We start from the raw sequence: 19,192 nt of genomic DNA, 5'->3' as shown, positions 1-19,192 counted from the left end.
CTGAAAGGGTTATAAAACATTGACATGACCGGCCCAGGGTGGTGGTGGAGTCATCATCCCTGGGGGTCTTCTGGTGGCATGTGGATGTAGTGCCTAAGGACCTGGTTTAGTGTTGGTCCTTCAGTACTGGGTCAAAGGTTGGACTCTATGTTCTTTGAAGTCTCTTCCAAGCAGATAAAGTCTGTGATTCTGTGAATGTCAGTCACTTGCCATTCTTTCTGGAGTGTTCCAGAATAAGATGCTAATGCAGAGACATTTACAAGTCTAACTCATGCAGTTTTCCTTAAAATTGACTAGACCAAACACTTTGTTTTAAGAAGTAGGAATTACATGAGAGTATCACAGCAACATCAAGAAAGATCCAAGAGTTAAGATCAGATTTCTAGGCAGGGATGGGCCTGGATCAGCATGGGTACCGTTCCTTCCTTCTCTATCAGGCATGACTGTCTGCTCCCCACTTGGCATTTTTTCACCTGCAAACACTGGGCTTTTGGAGTGCAAGGCTGACAGTGTGGTGCAAAAGAAAGAAAAACAAATCATGTCACAAAAATAAATTCAATAGGTGCAGATATTTTAAGCCAAGGTAGCTGAGCAGGGATTGCTGTTCCATGGATCTCAGAGATGCCACCATTTGCATCCAAAGCAGTGGCCTTTTTGCTCAGGCACCTCTCTGTGTGGCAAACCATGGACTCTCCAGCTGTCCAAACGGGCACCGGACCACAGGACACGGCAAATAAACATCGACTCAGAAGTGACACTTGCAGGTTAGACCAGGACATGGCAAGTTTCACAAGTGAATTATCTACCTGTATCACAAGTGGGATGTTTATACACATCGTGGTTTAAACACTCATTCTCTCATTTTGTGATTCTTCCCAACACTTCTGATGAGGCAGTCATCATCTCCAAATGCTTCATTTCCCTGAGCGGGGGTGTAGAAGCAGACACACAAAACACAGCTCCCAGAAACAACAGGCTTTTTCTTGAAGCTGCTGCTGGGCATCTGTGCAGCAAGTGTTAGCATTACTCAAAGAGGTAATTGTATTGGTAATCACTTTCAGTGCCATGATCCAGACATGCTGTGAGCTAAGACACTCCCCCACCTGTCACACCCTCTTCACTGGAGGGATGGGTTGGGGAAGCAGCCTGCTTTGCCTTTCCTCTCCATCACGCTAGGGTACCTACATGACTACGGAAATTTATTTGCTTCCTTCTCCTTTCACACTGCTGAGAAGCAAGTGCACTGCCAGGAGAAAGGAAGAGAATCAGGTCAATCAGAAAGTTCAGAGCTGCGGCATAGAATCAGTCAGGGTTGGAAGGGACCACAAGGATCAGCCAGTTCCAACCCCGCTGCCATGGGCAAAGACACCTCACACTAGATCAGGCTGGCCAGAGCCTCATCCAGCCTGGTCTTAAACACCTCCAGGGATGAGGCTTCCACCACCTCCATGGGCAACCCATTCCAGGCTCTCAACACCCTCATGCTGAAGAACTCCCTAACATCCAGGCTGAATCTACCCATTTCCAGCTTTGTTCTCTTTCCCCAGTCCTATCACTACCTGACAGCATCCCCAGCTTTCTTGTAGACCCCCTTAAGAAAGGTCACAATAAGGTCACCTGGGAGCCTTCTCCTCTCCAGACTGCACAGCCCCAACTCCCTCAGTCTCTCCTCACAGCAGAGCAGCTACAGCCCTCTGAGCATCCTCGTGGCCCTTCTCTGGACAACTTCCAGCACATCCACAGCCCTCTTGTAGTTGTGGCTCCAGCACTGGATGCAGGACTCCAGGTGGGGTCTCGGCAGTGTGAAGCAAAGGGGCAGGATCACTTCCCCCACCCTGCTGCCCACACTTTTTATGCAGCCCAGGCCATGTTGCGCCTCTGGGCTGCAAGAGTGCACTGCTGGCTCACACTGAGCTTCTCGTCCCCCAATATAATCTTTTGCACCTTCTCTTCTAGGCTCTCATCACATCTCCCAAACTCCCTCCTTCCTTTTCCCTCTTCCTTACCCTCCCACTGCTGCAAAACACATGTGAGGAGGGAGGTCAACCAAATCCCAAAGAACAGACTGGATAATTTCCTAATCTTTTGTTTCTTTGTTGTTTTTTACAGTATGTATCACAGCTAAAGACGACCAAACAAACAAAACAGCACCAAACCACTTTTAGTTGCTGTTCTTCCACATCCAGAAATCAGAGTATATTGTCCATTCTTAAACTTTATGTCTTTAGTCTGTATTCAGGTGAGACTTTGCAATGCTCTCCAGAAGAATATGACAACGTAATTCAAAGCTTTATAGGTTAGGTCAGTTCTAGGATACAGCTACTTCTGGCTGGTTTGCTGTGGTTTATAAAGATCCTGTTATTCCTTCATTGATTAGACATATTTATGGAGATTTCCAGCCACACTGCAAAATTGTCTTCACTGATTAACTCACACACACAAACTTTGCAATCCAGGCTGCACTACAGCCACAAGCCTGTAAGCAAACTCTTCTGACAGAAAGTGAAAGTCAATATGATTCATTTAAGCTACTTGGAGTATTTGGTTCATTTTCAATTGGAATGGATTTCAGAGGCAGCACCCAGACATTGAAATAAACTCCTGAGGGAGGTGGTAGATTCCTCTACATTAGATAGTTTCAAGGGTGCTGAGCTATCTCATTTAAACTACATTCTTACCCTGAAAGGCTGGACTAAACCATCCTTCAGATCCCTTCCAACCTGGCATTATATGACTCTATGAATCTTAGGATTATATTACAAGTGACCCCTCAGTCTCTGGCTTTCTAGGGACCTCGTTTCAACACAGCAAAGGTGACAGTTACCCCATTACAGCTGCACTTTTGAAAGGATCCTAGAAGACCATGGAAATACATGACTTGAAGATTTCTCCATCAAGCCCCTCTCAGCTCTGCACACAGCCACAACCCTGCAAAGCTTCCACACCACCAAACAGCCCCTGGTGTGGCTAGCAACTACAACTCCCATTGCACATTCTGCCAAGAACCAGCCCTGCACACACATCATGGTGCTGAGAGACTGTGGGATGCAGCATGCATTGAGCTGCAGAGGAGATACAGAGCCTCATTATGGTGTCTGACAGCAATGTAGCATGGTAAATACATTGAGAGTACACTAAACTAATGTATTTCAATTGAAACCATATTCATGATGCCCTAACCCTAGAATCACTGCATTGTTTAGGTTGGAAGGGACCTCAAAGCTCATCCAGTTCCACCCCCCTGCCATAGGCAGGGACACCTCCCACCAGAACAGGTCACTCCAGGCCTCATCCAACCTGGCCTTGAACACCTCCAGGGAGGGAGCAGCCACAGCCTCCCTGGGCAACCTGTGCCAGAGTCTCACCACCCTCACTGCAAAAAGCTTATTCCTAACATCCAGCTTCAGTCTCCCCTCTGCCAGTTTAAACCCATTCCCCCTTGTCCTGTCATTACAAGACCTTGTCAATAGTCCCTCCCCAGCCCTCCTGGAGCCCCCTTCAGATACTGGAAGGCCACTCCAACGTCTCCTCGAAGCCTCCTCTTCTCCTGACACGCACAGTTTCAATTTGGACATCTGTCACTGTGACCATGAGAATCAGTACATTCTTCCTCCTCCTTTTCCCCTCATCTTCCCACACCACAATGAGTCGGCTTTATCGGTGGATCCTGGAACGCCAGGGGCTGGAAGGGACCTCCATCCAGTCCAACTCCCCTGCCAGAGCAGGATCTCCTAGACCAGATCACGCAGGAACACATCCAGACAGGTTTTGAACATCTCCAAAGAGGGAGACTCCACAACCCCCCTGAGCAGCCTGTGCCAGGGCTCTGTCACCCTCACAGGGAAAAATTCCTCCTCATATTTACATGGAACCTCCTATGCCTCAGCTTCCACCCACTGCCCCTTGACCTGCACTGGGCATCACCCAGCAGTGCCTGGCTCCAGCCTCCTGGCACTCACCTGCACATATTGATAACCATTGCTGAGGTCACCTTTCAGTCTCCCTCTCCCAGCAGCACAGCCCCAGCTCCCTCAGGCTCTCCTCACAGGAAGATGTTCAACTTCCTTAATCATCTTTGTGGCTCTGTGCTGGACTCTCTCAAGCAGTTCTATGTCCCACTTCAACTGGGAGGCCCAGAACTGGATGCAGTACTCCAGATGTGGCCTCACCAGGGCAGAGCAGAGGGGCAGGGGAACCTCTCTCGGCCCTTCTAATCCACAGCCCTTCTAACCCACCCCAGAATGGCATTGCCCCTCCTGTCCATGAGTGCACATTACTGGCTTATGATCAACCTCCCATCCACTAGGACCCTCAGGTCCTTTTCCCCTTCACTGCCTTCCAACAGCTTAGTTCCCAACCTACCCTGATCCCTGGGGCTCTTCTTTCCCAGGTGCCAGACTCTACATTTGCCCTACTTGAATTGCATTCCATTTCTCCCTGCCCACCCCTCCAGCCTGTCCAAGTCTGCCTGAATGGCAGCACAGCCTTCTGCTGTGGCAGCCACTGCACCCACTTTGGTGTCTTCAGCAAGCTTGCTGACAGTGCACTCTGTGCCCTCACCCAGATCATTGATCAATATATTAAACAGAACTGGTCCCAGTACTGACCTCTGAGGGACTCCACTAATCACAGGCCTCCAACTGGACTACATCCCGTTGACCACAACTCTCTGGATTCTTTCCTTCAACCTGCTCCCAATCAGTTGTAACACCTACACCAAACTGAAGCAAATGCCTGGCCTTCCATATCTGCAGTGTATCCTGTAAACTCTACTGCAGACAGTTTCTACCATGAAAGCCTGCCTCAATGCCAGGCATCAGTGCAGCAAGACAGTGCCAAGCACAAACTGGTCTCACTACAGCAGCGTCTCCCTCTTGGCACTCATTTTCAAGATTCTTCCTCTTCTACTTCATAGCAGCATCGACTCCAGCTCCCTGTACTTTGTCACAGCTGGGGACTTCTGAAAGCTGTCACATCCCTGAGATGCAAAGAGCCCACCCACTCCCAAGAGTGAAGTGTGGTGTTTGAACAGCCAGGAGGAGACAGTGTGGCCGCAGGGCTGCTGGAAGCATAAGGTGACATTGCTCACAAGTGAGCTGCAGGGAGGCAACCTTGGCTGCAAGACAAACAGGAGCCACGAATGCTGCTCTGGGAACCTCTGGTCTTCTCACACAGCAACCCAGGATTTGGAAGAGTTTGCAAGCTCCTCACACAAAGCATGCACTTCCTCGCTTGTCCTCACAGAGTTACAGATGCAGACTTAGGGGATGCTGGCAGGAAAAGGTGAACTAAGACCAGCTACTGGAGGAAAGCATCATTGCCCACACAGCACATCAATCTATGGCTCAAACACAGGTTGAGGCAAAAATTCACTCTGACCACACAGATTCAGTGTGGATCCATACTCAGATTCTGACAATATACAATCTGCAGTTGCACACAGAAGGAAAGCTTTGCCCTCCACACATTTCAATACCAAAACAGCTTTTCAAAGAAAAGCATCCCTGATGCTTCTCACCAGTTGACGCTCCTTTGAATCACTGCCAAAGTCAACAGACACACAACATGGCTAAAGTCAAGCACACAGGTTGGCCAGATATCCTAAAAGGATGAAGCTTACTATTTCTCCACAACCATTTTAGCATGCCCATAAAACTTACATTTTTTACCTTCATTCATTACTTCCTTCATCCTAATAACCCAAAAGCCTAAAACAGCTAAGCACAGAAACCAAAGCATTAGGAGTAGCACTCATCATAAAGCCTCAACTTCATTCAGCAGCTGGTACAGAGTGTTCAAAATGAAACACAGGGTACGGGAAGAACATTTAACAAGCATTTTGTCAGTCTCCAAATGACTCTGCAAAAGACAAACTGGTTTTAGACAGAGACAGACATCTGCAGTGAACGTTGAGAAAAGCTGTCTTCCTCGGTGCATCCAAGAGCTGGCACTCAGACAGAAAGACCGAGCTAATCAATTAGTTGAGCTTGTGTGTGTGTGTGTGTGTGTGTGTGTTAAAATTACGAGAGAAAGCAACCAGAAATCTTGTTGGGGTTTTGGGTTGGTTTTGTTGTTGTTTTGTTGGGGGGGGGGTGTTGTTGTTTTTTCCTTGATTTTTATTGTTGTTGTTTTGGGCTTGGTGGTTTGCTTTTTTTGGTTCAGTTTGGATTTGTTCTTTTTTGTGCAGTCCAGAACTCAAAGCCTGAACTGCAGGTCTTCCCAAGCTCTGCTTGATAAAGCCAAAGAAATCCATGTGTCACTCTGCCCCCAGAATGATTCCACGTATACCACAGGAAAGAATTACTCAAGAACTTACTTTGGGTTTCAGTTTGCAGGGTGGGGCTTTTTTTTTTTTCAGGCCAAAGCATACTTTAGCAACACTGAAAAGTCTGCAGCTCTATCCCAGGCAGCCCCTCCAGAGTCTGATCTTACAAACAAGATCTGCCCTATAGCCACCAAATTCGTTTCCTAGCAGACAGAAGAGAAGTTGCTTTATTGGTCTTTGGCTAAAAAACCCTTTTAGTCAGAGTGCAGTGGCTAAACCAGCTCACAGACAGCTCTGGGATCATGAGACTGGGAACAGCCAAGACATTCCGGGTAAACAACATTTCAGCTTAAAAGAAGTGTGTTTTACCACAACATTTCAGGGCAAGTCAACCAAACCTCAGGTGTTCTTCACAGCACTGCCGCAACTCTGACCAGCTATTACAACTGATAGGTCTCATAACATGAGTAACGATGGATTTATCACCAATTACTTCCTTGGTTGCTCAGGCTTATGACGATCATACAACGAGATACAGCTAAACATACCTTACATAATCTTCTCCAACTGCGAAGGTTCTATTTATAATCTTCAAATGTACAAGAGGAGCAACAGAGGCATTTTTGTTACGCCTGAGATGCTTAAAAAAACACACCTAGCGCCGACGCACGTCACTGCCATTTAAAGACAACCCCACAACACAGCCATTTTCTTAAACCCAAGTTTTACAAACCCAGCACCAATAAAGATACCATCACACTGATCAGATTAGATACAAGGCTAACAAAGTCAGAATCATAGAATTAACCAAGTTGGAAGAGACCTCCAAGATCATCCAGTCCAATCCAGCACCCAAACCTGTCCAATCAACCAGACCATGGCACTATGTGCCCCAGCTAGGCTTTGGTTGAACACCTCCAGGGATGGCAACTCCACCACCTCCCTGGGCAGCCCATTCCAATGCCAATCACTCTCTCTGACAACAACTTCCTCCCAACATCCAGCCTAGACCTCCCCTGGCACAGCTTGAGACTGTGTCCCCGTGTTCTGTTGCTGGGTGCCTGGCAGAAGAGCCCAGGAAATCTATGGTATGTTCTCATACGTTACAGAACATTCCCTTCAACAGGCAAACCTTGAAAATACAGGCATGCTTTGGATAGGCTCTGCAAAGCCAAGTGTAATCTTTAGCTTGGTTGCTTCATTGTGTTTGTTGCAATCAAATAAGAAAAAACAGCAGGGTGCAGGAAGTGATCCTCCCCTTCTGCTCACCTACAGTACTGTGTCCACTTGTGAAGCCCCTGGGACAAGAGGGATATGGATGTGCTGGAAGGTGTCCAGAGAACGACCATGAGGATGTTCAGAGGGCTGGAGCTGCTCTGCTGTGAGGAGAGACTGAGGGAGTTGGGGCATTCAGTCTGGAGAAGAGGAGGCTCCCAGGTAACAACCCTCATGGCCTTCCAGTATCTGAAGGGGGCTTACAAAAAAACTGAGGAGGGACTTTTTAGGGTCTCAGGGAGTGACAGGACTGGGGGGAATTAGAGCAAAGCTGGAGGTGGGGAGATTCAGAGTGGACATGAAGAGGAAGTTCTTAATCATGAGAGTTTTGAGAGGCTGGAATGGGTTGCCCAGGGAGGTGGTTGAGGCCCCATGGCTGGAGGTGTTTAAGGCCAGGCTGGCTGAGGCTGTGTGCAGCCTGATCTAAGGTAAGGTGTCCCTGGCCATGGCAGAGGGGTTGGAACTGGCTGCTCCTTGAGGTTCTGTGATTATATGTTGGTGATACTCAGAAATATCAGTGGGCTCCTTTGGCCAAACTGCCCCAGGCTACCAGTGAATTGAGAGGAGACTCATTCTTCTCTTAACCTTTTCTCTTCCTTTCCCTGGAATGGCATCTTACCTGCCCCATCACATGCTTCCTAGAGCTGATCCCATCCTCCAACCCAGAAGAGAACCAATCCCAGACAAAAAGTACACAGGACAGCTTTCTGCCTAGTGTCAGCCATGAGCACATGTAGTGAACCACCAAGCTGACCTGAAGAGACCCAATTGCTCTGACAAAAATTAACATTATCTTTTGGCAGCAGTAAGCTCTCAGTGTGGCCCACAGCTTTTGGGAGATGGAGATCTGCCTCTCTTCCAGTGGAAATGCTTCTTCACCTGCTCGCGTTGTAGATTCTTCACAAGTAAAGTTCGTGTTTCAGCACAATAAAGAGGGAAGAGTGACCTGCATCACTGCTGGCTGCACTCTAGCTGTCTCCCTGAAACTCTACCATGCTGACCTGATAGGCTATTTCACATCACCCACAGAAATGTCATCTTGGCTCATCTGAAATCCAAATGAGAGATATAGGCAACAAGCCTTATAAGGAAACATTAAGACAGGACAGGAAGGACACAAGAAATTCTTGGAAGCAAATACAAGGAAGCCTGGACTTCAGTAAAGCCTTTGACACCATTTCTCACAGCATCCTACTGGATGTTTATGTCTTGGATGGGTGGACACTTCACTGGGTTAAGAGCTCAATGGACAGCCAGGCCCAAAGAGTGGCAGTGAGCAAAGTTCAATCCAGATAGTGGCCAGTCACTGGCGGCATCCCCCAGGGCTCAGGATTGGGGCCAGTTTGCTTTAATACCTTTATCAATGGTCAGGACAAGAGAAGTGAGTGCACCCTCAGCAAGTTTGCAGATGACACTAAATTGGCCTGAGGGTAGGAAGACTCTATGGAGGGATGTGGACAGACAGACTGAATTCGTGGACCAAGGTCAACCATATGAGGTTTAATAAAGCCAAATACTGGGTCCTGCACTTGGGTCACAACAACCCCATGCAACACTACAGACCTGTGGCAGAGTGGCTGGAAAGCTGCCCAGAAGACAAGCATCTGTCAACGTGGGGGCGTTAGTTGGCAGATGCCTGAACATAAGGCAAGAGCGTGCACAGGCAGCCAAGAAGGCCCAGCAGCATCCTGGCCTGTACCAGGAACAGTGCAGCCAGCAGGAGTAGAGAAGCAGCCACTCCACTCTGCACTGCATTCAGTTTTGAGCCACTCACTGCAGGAAAGACACTGAGGCGCTCGAGCATGTCCAGAGAAGCACAGTGAAGCTGATGAGGGGTCTAGAGAACAAGTCTTACAAGGAACACCTGAGAGAACTGGGATTGCTTAGTCTGGAGAAGACCAAGCTAAGAAGAGACCTCATCACTCCCCATAACTACCTACAAGGAGACTCTAGTGAGGGGGGAGTCTTCTCTCTATAGTATCAGGTGACAGAACAAGAGGAAGCAGCCTCAAGCTGTGCCAGGGTAGGTTTGGATTGGCTATTAGGAAAAAATTCCTTACTGAAAGAGTGGTCAGGCATTGGAATAGTTTGCCCAGGGAAGTGGTGGAGTCACCATCCCCAGAAGTGTTCAAGAAAGAGCGGGACATGGCATTGCAGGCCATCGTTTAATGGTCATGGCCACCTTAAGTTGGCAACTGGACTCAATCTTAGAGGACTTTTCCAACCAAAACAATTCCATGATTCTGTGGAAGTCTGCTGCAGCACAGGACTCCATTTACTTCACTTCGTAAACGAGCCCATTTTCCAGATGCACAAGAACTCCTGCTCCTGGGAAGAACAGCTGAACCATTTGTGATCAAACTGGGAGTGGTTTACCAAAATTAGCTAGGGCTCAGACTCACAAGACATCTTACATTGCCATTCTCCTGCCAAAGGCTGTGGTGGCAGCACTATTTTCCACAGGACACTAGGAAAGTTACCTACAATTCAACCAGGCACAGCACTGTCACACACCTGAACTCATCTGCCCTGCACAGCATCAGCTGCTACAGTTCCTTGAAATGCTCCTCTGATTTCTCATGAGTTAACACTATAATCCACCTTTGCTGTCAACGAACTCCACAGAGATTCTTCCTGACCTTTTTAGCACCAGCTCTAGAACAAAAATGCATGCTGAATGCAAAACAAGCCTGAGCATACACATAAGAGATGCCAGTAGCACAAACAGCATTTGCTTTGCACTCCTACGGCTCATCTTGCAGTCTCCTTGCTCAATTCTCCTGAAGACTTTTAGAGGAAAAAACAAAACAAAACCAAACAACAACCACCACCCAAAACCACCCCAATGCCTCTTGTGGAACCTTTCAAATGTTAAATGTACTGACTATGGGTCTGATATGGGTCAAGAACTGTCTGAAGGGATGCGCCCAGAGAGCAGTGGTGAATGATGCCACAGCCAGTCACTAGTGGTGTGCCCCAAAGATGAGTGCTGGGCCCCGTCCTGTTCAGTCTCTTTAGTGATGATCGGGACCAACAGATTAAGTCCAGCATCAGTAGGTTTGCACATGACACCAAGCTAGGAGAAGGTGTGGAGCTGTTGGAGGGTAGCAGAGACACAACAACCCCAAGCAGTGCTACAGGCTGGGGACAGAGAGCCTGAGAGCAGCCAGGAAGAGAGGGACTTGGTGGTGCTGGTAGAGAGTAGCTGAACATGAGGCAGAAGTGTGCCCAGGTGGGCAGGAGAGTCAATGGCATCCTGGCCTGGCTCAGGAACAGTGTGGCCAGCAGGACAAGGGAGGTTCTTCTGCCCCTGTGTTCAGCACTGCTCAGGCCACACCTTGAGTGCTGTGTCCAGTTCTGGGCCACTCAAGAGAGATGTTGAGGTGCTGGAAAAAATAAGGAGGTTGAGGAGAGGGAAAAATAAAATAAACACTACAAACAAAAATCCCTAACCAATAACTTAAAGTAAAGAAAAGGCAAACAAAAAAAAATCCACCATACTTTGTGGCCTCAACATTTTGGATTCCTGAAATGAAATATTTAATCACAACACAAAATGACTTAGTGTCAACGCCGGTAAGCTTTTATCCTAAAGTGTGCTAAATGTATGCACTCTGTGCCTGAAGTACAGATGCTGACAATAACTCTGGCTCTAGTACAAGATGTAGTAGCAAGTGGTACTTTGTCCTCACTACCGTGCCTCACAGATACCCTTCTGATGGAACTTGTTCATTACATCCCTTACTGCCACCACATACAGTAACTGAAATGTCACAGTTGGAGCTAGACAGGAAAAACAAAAGCAATCTGACCCATCTGCCAGAACCTGAGCCATTCTTCTGCAAAATATCAAGGCTTGGATACTGACACAATCCCTTGATATCTTGGATGATATCAGCACAAGCAGTAATTAGAACAAAGAATGATCACCCACAAGACATTAAATCAGGAAGAATCAATGGCCTGGCAATAAGCTGGGGGCAGATGTGGCTGGGTTGGAGGGCAGAAGGGCTCTGCAGTGGGACCTTGACCGCCTGGACAGATGGGCAGAGGCCAAGGGGATGGGGTTCAATAGCTCCAAGTGCAGGGTGCTGCACTTTGGCCACAGCAACCCCATGCAGAGATACAGGCTGGGGTCGGAGTGGCTGGAGAGCAGCCAGACAGAGAGGGATCTGGGGGTGCTGATTGATACCCACCTGAACATGAGCCAGCAGTGTGCCCAGGTGGCCAAGAGAGCCAGTGGCATCCTGGCCTGCTTCAGGAATGGTGAGGCCAGCAGGAGCAGGGAGGTCATTCTGCCCCTGTACTCTGCACTGGTTAGACCTCACCTTGAGTACTGTGTTCAGTTCTGGGCCCCCCAGTTTAGGAGGGACATTGAGATGCTTGAGCGTGTCCAGAGAAGGGCGACAAGGCTGGGGAGAGGCCTTGAGCACAGCCCTACGAGGAGAGGCTGAGGGAGCTGGGATTGGTTAGCCTGGGGAAGAGGAGGCTCAGGGGAGACCTTATTGCTGTGTACAACTACCTGAGGGGAGGTTGTGACCAGGAGGAGGTTGCTCTCTTCTCTCAGGTGGCCAGCACCAGAACGAGAGGACACAGCCTCAGGCTGCGCCAGTGGAGATTTAGGCTGGAGGTGAGGAGAAAGTTCTTCCCTGAGAGAGTCATTGGACACTGGAATGGGCTGCCCGGGGAGGTGGTGGAGTCGCCGTCCCTGGAGCTGTTCAAGGCAAGATTGGACGTGGCACTTGGTGCCATGGTCTGGCCTTGAGCTCTGTGGTAAAGGGTTGGACTTGTTGATCTATAAGGTCTCTTCCAACCCTGATGATACTGTGATATTCCTCCCTTAACTTTCTCCTAAATGGACTTTAATACATTTGGAGCCAGAAGGGAAAAGCAGGCCTTTTAAGAAAGCCTTTGGCATAAGAAAAAGAAGGGCTGTGGTTAGTAGGTTGAGAGAGATTCTCCTGCCCCTCTACTCTGCCCTGGTGAAGCGACATCTGGAGTACTGTGTCCAGTTCTGGGTCCACTCGTTCAAGACGGACGAAGAACTGCTGGAGAGAGTCCAGCACAGAGCCAAAGATGAAGGGAATGGAACATTTCTGTTATGAGGAGAGCCTGAGGCAGCTGGGGCTGTGCTGCTCGAGAGGAGGAGACTGAGAGGTGACCTCAGCAACGGTTATCAATATGTGCAGGTGAGTGGCAGGAGGCTGGAGCCAGGCTCTGCTGGGTGATGCCCAGTGCAGGACAAGGGGCAATGGGTGGAAGCTGAGGCACAGGAAGTTTCATGTAAACATGAGAAGGATTTTTTTTTCCCCTGTGAGGGTGACAGAGCCCTGGCACAGGCTGCCCAAGGGGGCTGTGAAGACTCCCTCTCTGGGGATATTAAAGAGACACCTGGATGTGTTCCTGTGTGATCTGGTCTAGGAGACCCTGCTCTGGCATGGGGGTTGGACTGGATGAGCTTTGGAGGTCCCTTCCAGCCCCTGACCTTCTGTGATTGTGTGAAAAACCACCACAGGCTTACGAATTTTCAATTTTTTCAGCTCCTTAAAAGTTTATTTCCACACAAGTGCCTTGATATGATAGAAGCTCCTGATTCCCTTCCAAAGATGCTCAGAGATTTAACATGATGCTAAGCAAGACCCACCTACAGATCTCACCTTTCTGCAGCCCTTCTCACACCCTCACAGAATTCCAGTTTTGAGAGAGAGAATATTCTCCCATCTGAATCTGCATCTTGTAGATTGGCATAGAACACCACCAAAAAAGAAAGAAAATGAAAGAGGGGGAGGGCAAATAAAATTAAATAATTACTTCCCCATTTCTCTTTCAGCTCTTGGCATCTCCTTCTCTAATTTTTTCTAACATACAACTACCTTGTCCTACTGTGCTCCATTAAGACCTGAAAAAAACTTCTAGCACTTTCTCCACTAGAAAAAGATCCAAATCCTTGCTGCTAGCTAGTTTTGAAATCTCTCTGAAACACTCTACAAACATATGAAGCATGCAGCTCCCTGACCAAGAACACATTTAAGTGTCAAACAGTATCATAAGAGCAGCATCTACAGTGAAAGAGATTTGGTTCATGCTTCGAGAATTGCAATCTCCATGGTTTCAAAGCTGAAATCAGCGCCCAATGTGACCTAGAAATAAAGCTAATCAACATAAAAAAGAGCTTCTGAAAACTCACTTTGTGCCACAAACCAACATGAGTTAGGACAGAGCTGCAGACACTTGATCGAGCCATCAGGCAGAATTCAGATCCGAGGCACTGAAAGAAGTTTTCAAGTGTAGATCAAGTGCTAATCTCCACCATGAAAAGTGCCTACAGATTTAGGCTCTTGCTGCTTATAGATTTTTCTCACCAGGGATGCATAATAGAAGAATGCTACTTGTGGTGTGGAATATTATCCACCCTTACTTGTCTGCTGCTCTCAGCAACCACAGGCTCGACTTCACAGTAGCCACTTCGTTTCTCCGATTTCTCTGTTGACACGAATTCTGCAGAAGTAAGCACGAAAGGAATACGAGGACTGCACTCCAAAGTTTACTTTGTGATCAAATGCAGAAAGCCCCACCATTGCTCAGCAGGAGAGCTCCTTCCCACTGGGCTATAGGTTTATTCCACCAAGATGGCATGGCATTTCCTCTATGGATTGCCTGCCAGGAAAGTAATTTCCTATTTTTGTTGTGTTGAGAACTAGAAGAAGCCGGCACTGGTGGAGGCTGGGAAGAACCAGAGGCTGGTTTCCTAGTGGTTTAACCAAACATGTGTTTACAATTACCCCGTTCATCACAACTTGCCTGTGTAAAACTGCCTTTTTGCAACTTGTTCCTTGGGTTGTGCTTCCAAAAAAGCTGAAACAGCTTCACTAAGAAATACCTTGTTTGCATAGTACTGCTGAAAGATCAGAACTGCACAATAGTTAATACTGTACTCATTAATGCAACTGCTGGGCATTGAGATCAACATGGCTGCTCAACTTGTTGCTGTTGGCTGAAGGATCACAGCCTAGCAGCAGGAGGGTAAGATAATGAAAAAAGCTCCAGTGATCTTCCCTTGGAGTCCAACAAAAGAATATAGCAGAAACAGGATACCACATTTCTTTCTCAGGTACTCTGCAGTATCTGCCCACAGTAAGAGAATGCAGAGACAATCACTGTGTTCCCAGCAATCTTGTCAAGAACACTCATCACCTCTGCACACAAGGACCATTACTATCACCACAGTCTCAAAGCTCTTTTCAGAAATACACTGTGCAGTACAATTAAGACTTGCGATTCCCCTCATCCTCTCGCTGATACTCACTTCAGGAAACAACCTTCATATGGCAAAAGGGAAATTTCTTACAGCTGATTTTTTCTCTAAGAGGTTAAACTATTCTATGAAAGAAACCATGCCCCAGCATAGCTGACCCAACATAATCTCAAAGCCAGCAGCCTTCAAAGCTGTGAAGAGGTCAAAGAAAGACATGCTTCACCTCTCAGTATCAACAAGGTGGACTTTCATGCCATGTGCCTAGATTGTCAAAATAAGGTCAGGCATAATCTGCAACTTTGATACAAACTGCAATTTTACTTCATACACCACATGTATCAGAGAACTACACGTTTTCCTCTCTCCAAAGTTGTCATTTGATACCCAGAAATGTAATGACTTAGCAAAAGTTACTTATCAACAGTTTCTGAAAGGCTTCAGGAAGGAGAAAGTCCCTCACACTGACTTACAGCACTAGTCACATGCTGCATTATCCATGCTATTGGGGAATGTCTCCTGCTCTGCTATGAAGATCACCCACTTAGAACAATCAGCCTTTTGCTGTAATGATTCAGCAGTGGCAATCTGCATCTCCCCATGAGTTAAAAAGACTATACAATGTATGGCATAAGAGTAGGAAAAGCCTGGCAGAGGACTAGTTCAGAAGTGCACAGTTCAACTAGTATAAAAATAAAGTTAGTAGGTGACATCCATTTACTCGATAATGTGTTTCAGAACTACCACTGGTTTGGGAAAAAAGCAAAGAGAAGAAAGACCACTTTGCAACATCCAAGTTTAGGCTGAAAGCAGCCTCCTCACCAGCACATAGTGCAACGATAGGAAACCTGTGAAGTTCCACGCTTATAAAAGGATTCCTTAGCAACCTTATTGCTCAGAAATCCTAAAGAGATTGTGGAGTCTCAACTTTCAGGAAAAGGATCTCCATTCCTAGATTTCCCTAGGTCACAACTGGTGTATTTTGGACGTGCCCAGGAACAGCTCCTGTTTCCAAGAAACACAGCGCTAACTCCCTAGCCTGCTTTGCTACAGAAGAAGGCTTACGCAATCACATTGTAGCCAAGCCAGCTGGCAAATTTCATGCAAGCCTGAGAGGCAGAGGTCTCAAGAGTTATCGTCGCTGTTTGTAAAAACACCAGGCCAGGTGGGCACACAAGAAAAGCTGTACTGTGAACTGCTATCAGTACTCTCATAGTTAGGACAAACCCAAAAAACATGGATCCTTAGTCTTAGTTTGGACAGAAACACTGGCTTAAAAAACCAACAAACTTTCCTTAGTTTTTTATCCTTGAGCCCACTAATAAAGCTCAGAGGTTTAGAGTAAACCAAAAAAAAAACAAAACACCAATAGAAACTGGTAAGGTTTTTGCACCACAGTGGCTTGCTGTAACAAATAACTTTGTTACCGGAACAAATACTTCTTAAAAATACATAGCACTAGTCATCAAAAGGCACTCCTTTCCTCTCTTCCCAAATCCCAGCTTACAGGTGTTTGAAGCAGCACCCAAGTGCACGCACAGACACACTTCTACTAGAGACAGAGATCAGCTGGTCGAAGCAAAAGTTTCACCAGAAAACCTGGCCTCGATCAGCATTGTCACTGTAAAGCTCCATAAGCACACACGCAGGATACGGCAGAGGGAGAGAGCAGGGTCCCATCCAGCGTGACACTACCTGGGAGCCTCCCCAGCTAGCTTGCTGCCACTGTCACCCGCACCCAGGAAAGCTGCTAGAGCCTCACTGTCTAGAGGGACATATGCTACTTCAGTGCTGTCAGAAAACAAACTCCGAGCACAACACTCTCATGCTCCAGTGGAAACACCACATGACCCTGCTATGTCTCTCCTCTGCCAGCTGGGAACTCCCCATCTTGGGAGGATCCCTTTGCCAGAAAGATCCAGATACTTTTCATCAATTTACATTCCAAGCGCAGTCAAGAACACAAAGGCTTCTAAAAAAATAATTGAAATCTTTGTGACAACTCTTGCTGAAGTAATGTAAGTGCTTGCAAGAAAAGGGTTGCAAATATTTATTTACAGAGTGGATTGTATATGCTTAAACAGCACCAAAATGCACAGAGCAATTTTGCATTTAGGCAGTGCTTTTGGACTACCTTATAAAACCCACAGAAATACACTACTGAAATCCAGGTGTGGCTGTATCTCAGAATGAAAGCAAACTTATACAGCAGTAAGAGAGGGCATGTTTGATCAACAAAACCAAGGTAAAGCATGAAAGTACCACAAGATCTTTAATATGGCACATAACTGAACAAAGGTATCCAGAGGAATATAGCTCTGTAAGGGTTCTCCCTCTTCCACTGCAGTGCGAGGTAAGTCCTTCAGGAAAGCACATGGAAAACACATCCTGCTGACCTCATACACCCTTCCCCGGACCCAAAACGATCGCGAAGCACATCCAGAGCTGCTGTTTAAAGTTCAAAGCTTATTTCCTTCTTCCATGAAGGTTTTCTAATCTCCATGTGTTTGCGGTAGGTTTTTTTTAACCTATCCTCAAAATTCACTCCTTTTAATCCCGGGATTAGCCTTGCTGCCCTTCTCCATACTTTTTCTAGAGCTTTAAGCACAGCTAGTACCTAGATGCAGGAATAAACTGAGTTGGAGTGTTAAAACACCACTGTTACAGGTTCTACAAAATCTTTATTTAAAAGAGCAATTGCTCAGTACTTCTAGGAGGTAACACAACTCCAACTCCTTAAAAGCATAACTTAACGTGGTAGCTACTCGTGTGCCTTCTATCACCCTGTCACTTCCTCCCCCAATCCCAGATTCACTCTTCTTCAGTAGAAGGGAAAAGCAAACCATATTCTTCAAGGCTGTTTTAGAAAACCCAGTCAATGCTGCTTTGACATACCAGCAGCATATGCTCCCATTTCAACAAATGGGAACATTTCAGGCAGACCACCACTTCAGACTGAGTGGGGTTCCAGGCTGCTGAATCAGCACTTTCCATCCTGCTAGCAATAGTTATGCTACGCTTCAAAGGAAAGCAGGAGAAAGGGGGGGGGAGGGAAGGGAGGCGGTGGCGGCGCTGGCACTTAAGCAACAGAAGCGGGCAAGAGGATTTTGCAGGGTTCGTCTGCCAATCCAATTAAGTGCAAACTGTTCTTACAGAGATGCCACAGTTTCAAATCCAGCCTGCAGCACCAGTTATACAATGAGAGATCCATGCGTGCGCGGCTCTCTCCGGCGAGGAGCAAGGGAAGAAGAAACCGAGCATTCTCCCCCGATTTCGCGTCTCCTAGGCTGGAGAGGGGCTTTCCGGAACGGCCGGCGGAGGCGCGCAGGGCCCCATCACCTCCGCACGCCACGCACACGGATTCCCGCGGCCGCCGCAGACCCCCGCAGCGGATGGGCAGGAAGGTGGCAACACTCCGGGGTGGCGTTTCTGTGAACTGCCCACCCGCCGGCCCTCCCGCGAACACCAAACGGCGGGAGAAGAAAGGGGGCGCAAGGTGGGGACAAACGGGGGAGTTTCGGCAGTACCAGCAGCAGTTGGCGGGGCAGGTCTTCAACCCCTGCCAGCACGGGGCGAAGGGAAAGCCCAGCTCCCGGCACCACCGGGGAGAAGCACGAAGCAAGGCAAGAAAACAAAACGCGCCACGGAAGCCCCGAGCTGGGAGAAATGCCGCTCCCCCCAAAGGTCCGCGGCGAATAGCCGCCGGCCGCCCCGGGTCCGACCCCAGGGACTCCCCCGTCGGGCGGCGGGAGGTGCGCAGACGTCGCTCACCATGGGCATGAGGGTCTCGCAGTCGGCCTCAGGAAAAGGAAGTTTGCTCTCCTCCTCCCACCAGCCTCCGCCACCAAGGAGCCGGCAAGCCCCCGCCCTCCGCGGCTCCCCGGGGACAGTCGCCTCACCCCCGACCCCTTACCTGCTGGGCGGGCAGGCGGCCGGCCGGCACCGTCCTCGCTGAGCGTCCCACACCCGCCAAGATTCGGGCAGGCGCAGGGGGTCGTGAACGGGGACGAGAGGGCGGACGCTGAGCGGGGTCTTCCAGGCGGTGGGGAGGAGAAGGCAGGGGCAGGGGAGAGCAAGCTCTCGTAGCCACGCGCCTCAAGAACAACAAAAATGTGTAAATTAAAAGAAAACAATAAAAATGCAATTAAAGAAGCAAACAAACCTCACAAACAAACAAACAAACAAAAAAAGGGGGGGAGGGGGGCGCGTGTGTGCCAAAACACACGGAGCCGTTCACGCCACTGCCAAAGCGACCCCAAGCTCTAGCAGCGGTCTGGCGCAGAAAACTTCTACCCGCGCAGCCGACACCGCTGCTAGCGGCACCCGCCGCCGCCGCCGCGCTCCCCTCGCGCCCAGCTGACTCCCGGCGGGCCCCGCCCCGCTCCCGCCCCCGCCGCACG

General features: G+C 48.4%; 1 protein-coding gene across 2 annotated transcripts in view; it reads right to left on the bottom strand.

The window, feature by feature from the left end:
- The window catches only part of GRB10 (growth factor receptor bound protein 10), a 191,555-nt gene extending 172,762 nt beyond the window's left edge, over positions 1-18,793 (bottom strand). For both annotated transcript variants that reach the window (XM_064160740.1, XM_064160741.1), the window contains exon 1: positions 18,706-18,793. The gene's annotated coding sequence lies outside the window, so the exon portion shown is untranslated. The remainder of the gene's footprint in view (positions 1-18,705) is intronic.
- Positions 18,794-19,192: the final 399 nt, after the last annotated feature.

This window comes from Pogoniulus pusillus, chromosome 21, assembly GCF_015220805.1.
Source record: "Pogoniulus pusillus isolate bPogPus1 chromosome 21, bPogPus1.pri, whole genome shotgun sequence".
NCBI classification, from domain to species: Eukaryota; Metazoa; Chordata; class Aves; order Piciformes; family Lybiidae; genus Pogoniulus; species Pogoniulus pusillus.
This window is presented reverse-complemented; position numbering and strand designations above follow the sequence as displayed.